This window comes from Haliotis cracherodii, unplaced genomic scaffold, assembly GCF_022045235.1.
Source record: "Haliotis cracherodii isolate W230 unplaced genomic scaffold, xgHalCrac1.p SCAF_8, whole genome shotgun sequence".
In the NCBI taxonomy this organism is placed as follows: Eukaryota; Metazoa; Mollusca; class Gastropoda; order Lepetellida; family Haliotidae; genus Haliotis; species Haliotis cracherodii.
Window position 1 is genome coordinate 3530485 of NW_027266341.1, and position 12732 is coordinate 3543216.

Sequence of the window (12732 nt, forward strand, 5' to 3'; positions counted from 1 at the left end):
GTGTTGCAGCAACAAACATCAATGTACGTCCTCGCTCGGTTGTCATTTAGGTCTTTGTGATGTCAAACCTACAAGTGGTTAAGCTATTTTTTATTGACTGAATAATCTATGGTTTACCGCCCGTAACTATAGTTACAACACGGCCTGGGTAGTGTTGAACATGTCGTCGACGTTTACACAATGGTGAAACTCAAAACACGAAAGTGATGCTGACAACCAAGGATTTTAGTCGGGTAGAATCTGGAATTCGAACTCAGAACCAACGGTTTAAAACTAACAGTAAAGGACTCCAACTCTGAATAGTGTACCCCTGTTATAAAGGATACAAACACAGTTGTACATATTTTCGAAATAGTTGACTTATACCATGTACAGTAAACTACGGTTATAATCAGCTCCAAGGGGCTACTAATTTTAATGCGTTGTAACCGTAGTTCGCTATAAGAAAATGTACGGAATATCTATAGCAAATAGAAAGGACCAAAGAAATAGTTCGTTATATCCGTCAGTTCGTTATAAGCATGTACTTTGCCGTATTTGGATGCAGAGAGTCGAGAAACAGGAATGCGCGAATTGCTGGGAATCAGTTGTTTGGTAAAGATTATTGTCATCGCTCGGAAGGAAAAACAGTTGGGACGACAAGACAGGATTTCAAACAATGTACTCATGTTGGTATTGAACACTTTCAGAACAACCTGGGGGGCACGGGTGGCCCAGTCGTCTAAGGCGCCGCGATTCGCTGTGCAGAGTTGCGTCCCTTGGGCACGCCAGAAACCTATGATTGTGGATTCGAATCCCGGTTCGCCCCGATTATGTTTCTAGGTTTGTCAGCACCATACCCGTGCTCGTGGGTTTCACCGAAGTGATAAACGTCTGAGACCTGCATCACTTCGGGCTTTCCTCCCAGTCAGTTCCCACATTAAGCTGACACGCCGTGATATAACTGGAATACTGTTAAAAGCGGCGTTAAACCCCAACTCACACACTCACTCACTCACTCATAACAACCTAACGTATTGACGAAAGTGCATACTTCGGATATGACGGACACAAAAGGAACTCGAGCTTCGTTATCCACATGAACAAGAACTGGTATTCCGTCACCGATACAGGTGTCAAACGAGGTGAGTTGATATTAAATCATGTATTTATATCAATGGTATTCCGCTGTAAAGTGGAACACACCAGATACCGGCCCCAGTCGGACGGTCTCTATTCGGCACGCATTCAGCTTAACCTTTTCTGTGTCTGATCAGTGCTTCATCTAAAATTAGTTCTGATGTCTTTCCATGGCTACTTTTGAACTGAGTTGATGAAAAGATCTTTCTCTCCACACTCTGTACGGTAGAAGGCCTGACTTCTGAAAGCCTCTGAAGTGATAACAAGTTGTCAGGACGACCCAATATTGTGAAGCCTCATTCAGTTTGTAACATCCACATGAAGCAGTTCATTACGGGAGTCCGGCAAGAAAAGATGGTCCTTGTCAATGTTGCAAACTGACGTCTCCTCAGAATGTCGTAACGTCAACGATGATCGCCCATTTCAACAGAATACACCAAAACAATAAATTGAGGATGAGCTAATGCCATTAGTAATGGGGGGAAATAGGGCCTAGTTGGTCGGATTCGGCATCGCATGAGAGTAAAAACTGTCGTGTGTTTCACCGTAATTGAATCAAACGCGAGACTAAGTCAAGGCTTCAAGACGATGCGTCCAAGAAGCAGACACAAAAGAGTGTCAGGTCCTTCAAATAAAACCTATTGGAATCTCCTTTCTCAAAACTGATCAGGCGAGGCTAAATCTCCTTTGGATCCTGTTCTGACATCATTAGCGCAATATTGGAGATTGCGATACTTTTTGGCGGCCGGTGACTCCAGCGAAGACCTTTGAATGTGCCGAGGATCGATTCCGCCCTTGCATCATTGCACAAAAATGTTTGAAAAGCTTTTAAGTTTTCGGAAGCGTTTTGTCGAAATATCCAATTAAGCATGTAGATTATATCAAGGGCCACTACGAGACTATCGGAGAAAAATCGTTAAATCGAGTAGCACGTCATGGGACGTGAAGCAAAAACGCATCCTAAAAACGAAGCACGAGTTGGCAATAAAACCTCCAAATAAAGACTATTCTGGTTATTTCCAAGACCACATGTCCGGAAACTGTTAAAGTCCATTTTGCCCGAGTTAATATCTATCCAGCCCCCAAACGGAATGGGTGAGGATATTTTCAAGTAGTTCTTAATTGAATGTTCACGCGTACCTTTATGGCAGTTTCAACAAAAGCAGTAGAATTCACACAGTCAAAGTGATATTAGTCTTTTTCCGATCTTCAAACTGTATCGCCTGAAGGTTAAACGCAGAAAACGATTTTATTTGTTGATTTTTATACCGCTTTAACTATGTTAACTTAAAAGCAAAGCTATGCTCCATTAATCTTATACATTGTCATCTTTGAAAGGGCAAATATTAATTTCGGTTCCCATCCACTTCAAAGATGGTCGATATGGAGAAGGCAAATATAAAATGTCCTCTAACATCTTTACGATAATGTTATCCTTAAAGTGAGAAATTGAATGACACATTAATTGCTTCTCAGTATCTTAACAGGTGTCCTAATGATTACTATCATTACTATTGCATACGCAAGTTGCTATTATAGGGCTCTGAATGGACAAATGACGCCGTTTATATGTCTGACATAGGAACACTAAATACACTCTCAATCTCTCTCAAAGCTTAACTGTTTATCGTTGAATTCAGCTGAAATACACATTGGTGGTTAAGTGTGGGTTTTCTTATGACGCCGATTCAATTTTCACTCAGTAATGTTGTTGGTTTTAATGAATGGCTGGGAACGAAAGTGTTGAGGACAAACGTTAAAACTGATGAAGATATGTGGGGAAAGATGAGATTACTTAGTGAATGGTTATCGTTTTATGTCGGTTTTAGTGATATTTCAGCAGTGTCACAGCGAGGACAGAAATAGTGGGCTTCACACTGTGTAGTCATGTGCGGAATACACATCGAATCTTCAGTGTGTGTCAGTGCCGTGCCTCCCTCATCTGCAGCAGTTGTCTGTGAGTGGTTGCACGTAACACAATGATAAAGTAGCTGAACACGCGAGTGTGCATTGATGCATTATGCAGACAGGTGCATGAGACGGCTTGTATTAAACTCAGTCTTTTAAAAAAAATGTCTCGAAATTAAAATATTGATTTTTACTGGCCGGGCCGGGCATGAGCAGGAAGACTGGGGAACAGGCTTGTTTTCCTGCTGCAGACTCTGCCCCCAGAGGTTAGATTGTCCCCAATATTTGTTTGTTACTTTCATCCACCTGACAGAAACGTATTGCCACTTCAATAAATCAAATGAGGATGTTTCAAACACTTTTCAATGTTCCAGCAAAGGCTTCGACTACAAAACATGGTTTCAATCACTAAAATACAGCTTATGGAATGAAACCAAGGAACGATGACAGTCACGCACAAGGTCTTTGATGTTCTATTGTGTGTACGTGTATGCTAAGGAGATATATGTTCTTTTTACAATCGCAGTTTGAAGCATAACATTAAATCGATAACCCCTGATTGATAAGAAGATTGGGTGCGTAATTTGACAAACAATCACAAAGACAAAAACATCAGTAATGACACAAACGCCGGAAATAGCAGAGATGGGGAATTCAGATCTGTTACATAATGCGACAAATTACTTCTAACTTATGAATTGCGTGACAGAAAATTACTTCTGTGTAATGTTCTTACTCAAGCTTAAAACTGAAGCCGTGCTAATGCGCTATGTCACAATCACGCGAGTGTATTGGGAGACTACGACGATGTTTGGAAAATCACTCACACGTTAACCCTTATTATGAGTTATTTCATGTGAAAGTATTTCATGATCATCAGATTGGCTAAGTCAGGTAGGGGGTTTAAGAAGCTTACACAGGAGAAGTGTGTTCCCGCCCCGATAATAGCTAACGTGCATGTTTGTCAAATTTTGATGAAGAGTGCTTTTAGATAAATTGCCCTCTGATTGTATTTTCTTATTTAACTGCTTGCCCCTTTGATTAATTTCCACATGGTTTAGTCATGCGACGGAAGAGGTATTGATTTAGCCCTGGGGGACCTGTAAGTTCTTGGAAGTTTTGATTTCTTTGAAAGGGAAAATGATCATATATTCACATTGAGAATCGGACACCAGCTGAGATTGTTGTTGTCAGAATGACTTAGGGGTGAATGTTGATTGGAACGGTTGTACAAAGTATTATAGCCATATTACGGCGTTCTTTTAGTAATGGTATAATGCGAACCAGGAGCTGATAGTGTAAGCAATTATACATCGGGCTATGATCAGACAGAATCAGCCAGGTCAAACCAGAGTTACGTTTTACGATGAAACATATTGCGGATGAGAAAAAACAAATGTCATCATAGACCTGGAGAAGCGCCTATATTTAGACCTTGTTAACCCGAAGCGCCTCAGACCATGAAGAATACATCGTGTTATCGGTAGTTCTTTCCGAGTGCGGAGTGCCGATATCAGACCCCAGTGCCGATATCAGACTCCAGTGCCGATATCAGACTCAATTGTCAATATCACGCCCCACTGCCGATATCACGCCCCACTGCTGATATCAGACTCCAGAGCCGATATGAGACTCCAGTGCCGATATCAGACCCCAGTGCCGATATCAGACTCAACTGTCAATATCACGCCCCAGTGCCGATATCAGACTCCAGTGCCGATATCAGACTCCAGTGCCGATATCAGACTCAACTGTCAGTATCACTCCCCAGTGCCGATATCAGACTCCAGTGCCGATATCAGCCTCAACTGTCAATATCACGCCCCAGTGCCGATATCAGACTGCAGTGCCGATATCAGACTCAACTGTCAATATCACGCCCCAGTGCCGATATCAGACTCCAGTATTGATATGAGACTCAACTGTCAATATCACGCCCCAGTGCCGATATCAGACTCCAGTGCCGATCTCAGACAACAGTGCCGACATTGCACCTTAGTGCCGATATCAGACCTAAGTACCGATATCAGTGCCCAGTGTCAATGCCATACCCTAGTACTGATACCATACGCGGGTACCGATATCAGACCCCAGTGACCATATCAGACCTGAGCGCCGATATCTGACACCAGTGCCGATAACGATTTCTACCGGGATAACGGGAAAAAATACCTCTAAAATTATTCATCGAGTCATTTAAAGTCATTAAACTCACCGAGGTTAATTGTCCATGTTGGCGCTAATACATATATAGCCATTGGTTCATTTCTTATAGTGCGGGGGCGGTCGGGTAGCCTAGTGGTTAAAGCGTTCGCTCGTCACGCCGAAGACCCGGGTTCGATTCCCGACATGGGTACAATGTGTGAAGCCCATTTCTGGTGTCCCCCGCCGTGATATTGCTGGAATATTGCTAAAAGCGGCGTAAAAACATACGCACTCACTCACTCTTATAGTGCGTCTTTAACGATTATGAGTATATCTACACAGAAAGGCGGACGTGCATATCCACGTGCTCCTACAGAATCGTTCTATTAATTTGAAATATTTCGACCACAAAGTCTGCTTCTCGACCTTCTCAGTGATCACCTTACTTGATGTCTCTTGTCATTTGGAGCTCGATTTTCCCCAAAGAAAAGTTTCGTATGGTCAAAGTAGCTCAATTGTGGTATAGAATGACATCGCTCGGGCTTCAGCTGCCACGTCCTGAAGGAACGGCTCACCAATCTAGCGAGCATGTCCTCGTGAACGTATCGAGGAAGGAGCGGAGATTGACTGATGTATCTGTTTGTAAAACCTCAAAGAAGTTATGTCAAATGACCCTTCTGCTGTATGGGTATTATCTTGAAGGTGCTGTCGGATCTGACAAAAAGTGTTTTCGCTTATTAGTTTGTACGATATCCGATTGATGTGTGATCTTATCAGCTGACCTCATACTATACATAATGCTTGGGTATGTTGTGTTGCATGTGCCGAAGATTCCGCAGCCATCCTTGAACATCACTCTTTTTAATGACAACCTGAACTAGAGAGGCTACACGGAGAGGCTCTACAGAGAGGCTGCATAGAGCTTTTTTTGAAAATGTAATCCCGTGAGATTATTTGACAAATTGCCCGTTAGCTGAGTCACACCATCACGAGACGGAGGACACCGCAGCTCGTCAATGTGATGTGGTTGCAGGTATATGATATTTATGTCGGATTCTTCTTATCACACATGTACGTGATCTCTGGGGAATAGAAAGCAATCAGATGTTGACATTAGCCCACAACAATATCAATACCGCACCCACAAATTTGCAGCAATTATAAAATATTCATCGTTGTAAATTTAAACGATAGCAGTCTGACAACAAAATGTAGACTAATTCAGACGAGTTTTCTTATCTTCCAAGTTGTGTTTTCTTGGATGAAAAGATGTTGCGAGACATTATGGTGGAATTTGCACAGCCATGAGTGAGTGACCCAATTGCTGGAAACACGGAATCACTAGTGTCTGCTGGGACATGGGGTTGGCAGCGAACAAAAGATCATCAACGATTCAGTTCATGGGCATGTGAAAAATTACCGAACCATTTTTGATTCGGGCAGAAAAATGGATGAGGAAAATGACAAAGAGTCTCCCAGGGGTCTCCGAACCTGTCGTCGGTCATCACTGCACCACCATCACGCTAGAGGGAAGGGGAGGGGTCGGTCTGCTGCAAGCTGCATGCACGGTGCAGTAGTACAAGACGACACATAGTAGTTGTAGTAGTAGTAGTAGTAGTAGTAGTAGTAGTAGTAGTCGCAGTAGCAGCAGCAGTAGTAGTAATGATAGTTGTAGAAGTAAGCGTGGTAAAAGCAGTGGTTGTAATGGTAGTTGTTGTGGCAATTGTAGTAGAGCAGCAGCAGTAGTAGTAGTAGTAGTAGTAGAAGTAGTAGTAGTGGTTATAGTAGTAGTAGAAGTGGTTATAGCAGTAGTATTTACAGTTGTAGTAGTAGTAGTCGCAGCAGCAGCAGCAGTAGTAGTAATGGTAGTTGTAGAAGTAAGCGTGGTAAAAGCAGTGGTTGTAATTGTAGTTGTTGTGGCAGTTGTAGTAGAGCAGCAGTAGTAGTAGTAGTAGTAGTAGTAGTAGTAGAAGTAGTAGTAGTGGTTATAGTAGTAGTAGAAGTGGTTATAGCAGTAGTATTTACAGTTGTTGTAGTAGCAGTAGCAGAAGCAGTAGTAGTAATGGTAGTTATCGTCAAGGTAGCAGGAGTGAAGGTCCGGGGTAGAATAGGTCTTCAGCAATCCATTCTTGTCGTAAGGGGCAGGGTGGCCAGGCTCGCTGACTCGGTTGATGCATGTCATCGATCCCAATTGCGTGGATCGATGCTTATGATATCAATGACTGGATTGTCTGGTCCAGACGCAATTATTTACAGACCGTCGTCATATAGCTGGACCATTGCTGAGTGCGACGTTAAACAACAAACAAATAAACAAACAGTAGCAGCAACCGTAGTAGTAGTAGTAATGGTGGTTGCAGTAATAGTAGCATCAGTTTATGCATTTTTAATGTTGAACATCGTTATGCTTGAATGAGTAAGACAGTAAGGGATGGTCCATCAGACGTTCCCAGTAGTATTCGAGACAGTACGAAACAGGATGAGTCGTGTACTGGTAATATCACCGTTGTTTTAATCCTGACCTAACAGTGTAGTATGATCTGAAGTCTGTTTGCAGCTTCGATGACTCAAAACGAGGCTAAAAGGGCGGATTGACCATCGGTATTTATGACAGTAGAACGTAGATAATATAAACTAGATAATCAAGGATGTTGTGATGATAGATCATCAGGCGCTACACCGAACCATTCTGCCTCGAACACCAACTGTGTAACCCTCTTTAAGATCTTAATGATTATGAACGATAGAAAATACCTAATACCTCCATACATTAATTATTTATATCTACATAACAACGAAACATATTTCCTAGGGGGTAATTTTGAATAATAAAAAATGGCACGAGGCATTTTCGAAATAAATCTCCTTTTCCTGGGTGGAAATTTATTTTTCAGTTTAATCATTTATGAATTTCCAAAGGTTTGAAGGTCAAGTAGAATATCTAAAACGAACAAAATGAACTTGTTATAAAACGTTTACGAGCACAGCATCCTCTGTAATGGTATGGTCACAATTAACAACAAGCCCGTTTCATCTTTGATGTGGATTTTCGGAAAATGTGTTTTTCTTTCGCATTGAAATATCGGAACTCCTAAATATCACCGTTGAAACGTTAACCCTTCGCATATGATTTTCACCTTGATCAAAAGAGAATCACAAACAAATGAGCAATAATTTCGCCGAAATACCACAAGGTCAATCCTCCATTGACCCACATACAATATCAAGCTGATATCTGTAATTGTGTTAAACCTTTCACTTGAACTATTTTATGTGGACAGAAAATTGTGTTATTAAGTCCGGTGCCGCTCAGTCGGAATGCGGACCTCTGCTCTACGTAGCCACCGACCCTGCGTCCTCGTCACAGTGATTTATTCCCAGTTTTACGATACAATGAAACACATGGCCGGTATGCTACAATCAAATCCCAAATATTTTTTTTCATTTCCTTCAATTCAACCCTCCCCATAAGACGTGCCAAAGGTCCCTGCATTAATCCGGAATTTCGTGTCACATTCCAACCCCTCACTAACTGCTATGATGAAAATTAAGAAATGACTAATCATGTAAGACGGTGATAATTAATGATTAATGACTGTTAATGATTGATTATTGCCTCCTCGTGCTAGTTTCCCCACGACTCATCGTCAAGGGAATAAAGCCATTATGATCGTTGTGCTTCGTTTTAACACGTTCAAACCTGGCCTTCGACCTAAATGAATAATTATTTTTACCCTCTATCATTTCGTTACAAGGCAACGGGTTTTATCATGAATAATTACTGGTTATTTTACATGGACTTTGAAGTACATTGGGTGCTTATTAAATCTCAATTGAATATAAAATCCCCGATAACGGGTGTAAATGTATTCAGTTTAATGTTTTGATTGAAAGAGAAATAATTAATAATGTGCACCGTAACATATTACAGGCACGGCATTTTATCAGTAGCAATTAATATGACGCATGCAACGATATTTTATCAGGGCAGGAAGAAAACTTGCAACACAGGAAGCTCAATGGGTTATATATGATCTAGTAAACTGATGCAGTGGCGATATCACCTAATATTACTTCATTTCTAAAGGGGGCACGGGTGGCCCAGTCGTCTAAGGCGCCGCGATTCGCTGTGCAGAGTTGCGTCCCGTTGGCACGCCAGAAACCTATGATTCGGGCTTTCCTCCCACATTAAGCTGACACGCCGCGATATAACTGGAATACTGTTAAATGAGGCGTTAAACCCAACTCATTCACTCATTCATTTCTAAAGTCTTCAAAGAGAGATGCGTTTGTTCTCGAGTTTCACCATCATAACATTCATTATAACGTGAACGGAACTCAAAGGCGATTCCATGTTTTTTTCTTTCTATCGGCGTTTCTTGCTTTTGATGCTTTCATAGCAAAAGCTGACGGAATACGCACACGCACACGCACACGCACACGCACACGTTCACGCACATGCACACGCGAAGCAGAACATTTATTCTATCCACAGCATGTCAATGTTACAATATTGAACTGAAAAATAATTAATGTGTAATGTTTTACACTGTGTTTGTTGATGCCGTACTGACCAATATTCTATCTTTAGGACGGGCTTACGTAAATAATCGAATCTGGAACAGTCAAACCAGTGATTGATAATATGAACAACGTCTGATCAACCATGTCACCGAACCCGACCACCGGATCCATTTAGCCGCCTTGTAAGAGTAAGCTTTTGTATTGGGGACCGTCTGCGAACATGATGCCATGTGCACCCAGCAGGGAATGGGTACCCGGTAGGGTGAGATTGAAAACATATGAACGATGAATCTTCTAAAGCACAAAAGCCAGCTCACTTGGATACTCCCCAGGGAGGAGAGAATGCAAACTTAGTGATCGTTTGACCTGGCTTTGAGCGTGCTTTGTTTGGGATTAGTGTCATGCAAATGTACACTGTTGATAAGAGGAAGAGTCGTTTCCATTTCCTATCATTCATGTCAGCTGAATGTCTATTTACATGCAATATTCAGAGCCATGTGAGGTTAACCTCGTCGGATACATATATACACATCAAGCATGCCCAATATAACAACTGATTGATGGCCCCATTGTGCTCAGAGCAGACCATATGTAAATATATAATTATATATACATTAACCATATGCCAATCATATATACACTCAAAAAAAACGCACAGGTAGATTTTTAGTAAATTTATTGTAACTAATAAAGTCGATATATTTGATTTAATATCATAAATACAAATGTGAATTTTTGGAGCTCGATAGTCACATAATGTCGTTGTACAAACGGCATAGAAGGCCACAAGGCCACAAGGTTGCGCTGAACTCAGCATGCCGTGTGACCGCCCCGGGCTCTGCATCACGGCTCTGCATCACCTCGGCACTGACTGGATAAGTGTACGAATTCTGTCTTGCGGAATTTTGCGTCATTCTGCCTGTAACGCGTTGGCCAGTTGTGGGAGTGTCTGCGGCGAACACGTCGATCGAGTTCATCCCAGAGGTGTTCGATTGGGTTGAGATCTTGAGATCTCGACGGCCAGGGCAAGACGTTGGTGTTGGCATTATGAAGGTTGTCAGAATTAATTATCGGGAACCTGGATAAACCTAAAGGGATAATTGCTATCATTATCAAAAGAACAGTCTGATATACTGAAAATCACTGTCTAACTGTGATGTAGCTAAGGCATTTTATAAGTTTTGGCAACTTTGGAGATATAAATTTCGAAACAATTTTGCGAGGGCACGAGGCCTAGCCAAGCGGGATCAGTAGCCATATCTGTGCTTGTCGACCTCTGCGGCTTGAAACCTTTTCCAAAATTTAAAATAGTTGCATTTGGCCGAAATATGTTTGAATTGTTACCTTGTTTCGTTTTGTCGCCGTGTGTACATCTGACTGCACTTAACGTTATGACAGGACAGACCGACTGTCAACACCGTCTAAACGTGGCCGTGACGTCTCATAGACAAGGGTTAGAGTAGCTTCCCTTTGACAAAGGACAGTTATTCTAGCGGACAGACTGATGGATTGTCGCGAAGCGTATATGTTGCTTCGCCACTGTATAAGAAACAGATTTTAGTTGGAGCTATATTGGCTACTGTCAGTATCCAACTGATACATCACTTACCCTGTGACGTAATAAATATTAATGCGCGCATTCCAGGAAAACTCGCAATGTTTCGGTAATATTTGTGAGAGAGGTAAACAATTTACAGAATTAAAGAATGACATTATATGATAAAGAGGTTATCACGCTTGTGTGTTTGGGGATGGTAAATATCCTGTATTAGGAATAAACACTATGTATTTAGCTCGCCAAGGCTCGCTAAATACAATGTTTATTCCTAATACCATCCCCAAACACATACTTATGATGACGTCATAAATAACAACCGTGACGTCATAATGTATTTACACACTCCAGCCACGACACCAAGTAATTTAACAATTGTAGGGAGACATTTGAATTAAAATATACAGTATTTGTAAAGTAACAGTGTCACATTTACGATTGAAATGACAAATCTATTAATACACTCTAGAGTTTAATTTGGGCTTTGAACATTTGAGTGAACATTTACCTCATTTTTGTATGTATATATATATATATATATATATATATATAAGTTCATTTTAAAGACATTTATCGTCACTACGCCTTCACCATCATGTCATCAGTTCCCTTACCGTTTGTCGGTAACATATATGTTTAGGTCGAGAGTTGTTGAAGTATCGCACATGTCTTATGAAACAGTTTCCCATTTTTGCAGGTTCAATAAGTCGTAAACGTAAAATTGATGTCGTGCAGATAAACAGGAATTTGCTATTCATCACAAATTCGAAATAGAATGTTACATGTATAGGTTTTCTTCTAGAAATGGCCAAACGTAAATAGAAAAATGCTTTCTTGCTAAATATCTGGCTGTGTGGATGCCTTGAACTTTGCAGAATGATAATAAAAATAAAAATAATTTATACTGCGCCTAATGTCCAATCACCCAGTGGCTACTCATGCCCCAAACATGCAGGTTGTATTACTTTTATACAAGTTAATAAACTACCGGACAAAAGAAAGTTTTCACCGACTTCACTTGACCAAACACCAAAAACAAAAAAATACCCAAATCAGAGTTCATTGAAAAAGTGCATGAAGAGTCCATTAATGACACAGTAGTCAGGTAACACGTCATCAATAGCGAGTGTGACCACCCTGGGCATCCATGCACGCCAACCCACGCCTCCTCATTGACGTCGTCAGTCGGCGGATAACGTCAACAGGAATCCTGTTCCATAAGTTCAATAGAGTCTGTTCAAGTTCCTGTCGGTTCGCTGGAGGCGGTACATGTTGTCTCAGCTGACGATCAAGATGATCCCAGAGATGTTCCTGAACAGACAGAACCGACTTTCATCTGTAAAGAGCACTCTCGCCCAGTCACGTCGCTGCCACCGACGTACAGTTTCTTGCCCATTGCAGTCTGCGTTGACGGTGTAGACGGGTCAAGGTCATTCCACGGAAGGGTCGGTAGGCTCGTATACCAGCCATATGAAGTCATC

The 12732-nt window shown here is 41.5% G+C and overlaps 1 protein-coding gene across 1 annotated transcript in view; it reads right to left on the reverse strand.

The window, feature by feature from the left end:
* Positions 1 to 12732, reverse strand: part of LOC139450130 (protocadherin-9-like) — a 129308-nt gene that overhangs the window by 84841 nt on the left and 31735 nt on the right. The window lies entirely within an intron of this gene.